Source organism: Lutra lutra, chromosome 5 (assembly GCF_902655055.1).
Source record: "Lutra lutra chromosome 5, mLutLut1.2, whole genome shotgun sequence".
In the NCBI taxonomy this organism is placed as follows: domain Eukaryota; kingdom Metazoa; phylum Chordata; class Mammalia; order Carnivora; family Mustelidae; genus Lutra; species Lutra lutra.
Genome location: NC_062282.1, coordinates 121,556,716 through 121,557,684, shown reverse-complemented (window position 1 = coordinate 121,557,684; position 969 = coordinate 121,556,716). Strand labels below are relative to the sequence as shown.

Sequence of the window (969 nt, the reverse complement as noted above, 5' to 3'; positions counted from 1 at the left end):
GAGAGACCTGTCGCTAGCGTGACTGATTAACTAGCCATCAGGGACAACAAGGACAGAAGTCTTGACCAGTGTGGCCTCCCCACTTGGTGCATTTTCTAGGTGCATTCTCCTTTCCTTCCTTAGTATCTGAACCTCACTTTATGTTTGGCTGCAAGGTGCCTGGAGAAGTGCCTATTTCCCAGTTTCTTTTGTAACTACTAGTGACCTTGTAATTAAGCTCTGGCCAATGAGATGCAAAACTAAGGGTTGCCAGGGTCTTTTTGGAAGACTGCTTAAATGAAACTGACTCAGTCAGCAGGTATCTTTTCTGCCATTTTCCCTTTCTTCTTTCTTATGCCCGTAAATGATCCATAATGATTGGCTCTCCAACTGCCTTCTGGACCCAGGAAGCGACCACCGGACTGGAATCCAGCACTCGGATGGAGAGATGAGGTGGGAGGGGAGTGAGGATGCCGTGGCCCAGGACGGCTTTTAAATTGCCATCCCAGACCTTTTATGTGAGAAAGAAACAACTTCCATCGCTTCTCGGCCTTTTGCCTAAGATCAAGTGTAGTATCTGTTCTTATCAGTTTAATATCTGATACATCCTCTATCCGAGGACAATATATTAAATGGATTTTTGGAGCAGGGAGATGGAATAGGAGCTTGCTCCGTCCACTCCACACATCGACCTGGCATTGCAGTACTTCCAGGAACGGTGCACCCCCTCGGGGGAACATCGCGAGGTTTAAAGTCAGAATTGGGAGGTTCTGGGACGCCTGCGTGGCTCAGTTGGTTGAGCAGCTGCCTTCGGCTCAGGTCATGATCCCAGCGTCCTGGGATCGAGTCCCACATCGGGCTCCTTGCTTGCCGGGGAGCCTGCTTCTCCCTCTGCCTCTGCCTGCCATTCTGTCCGCCTGTGCTCGCTCTCTCTCTCTCTCTCTGACAAATAAATAAAATCTTAAAAAAAAAAAAAAGAAAGAAACAACT

General features: G+C 48.6%; 1 non-coding gene across 1 annotated transcript; it reads left to right on the top strand.

The window, feature by feature from the left end:
• The first annotated feature begins 517 nt into the window (after positions 1 to 517).
• On the top strand, positions 518 to 708 carry LOC125101483 (U2 spliceosomal RNA). The gene has a single exon (XR_007127879.1). It is a non-coding gene; the product is annotated as a U2 spliceosomal RNA (small nuclear RNA).
• Positions 709 to 969: the final 261 nt, after the last annotated feature.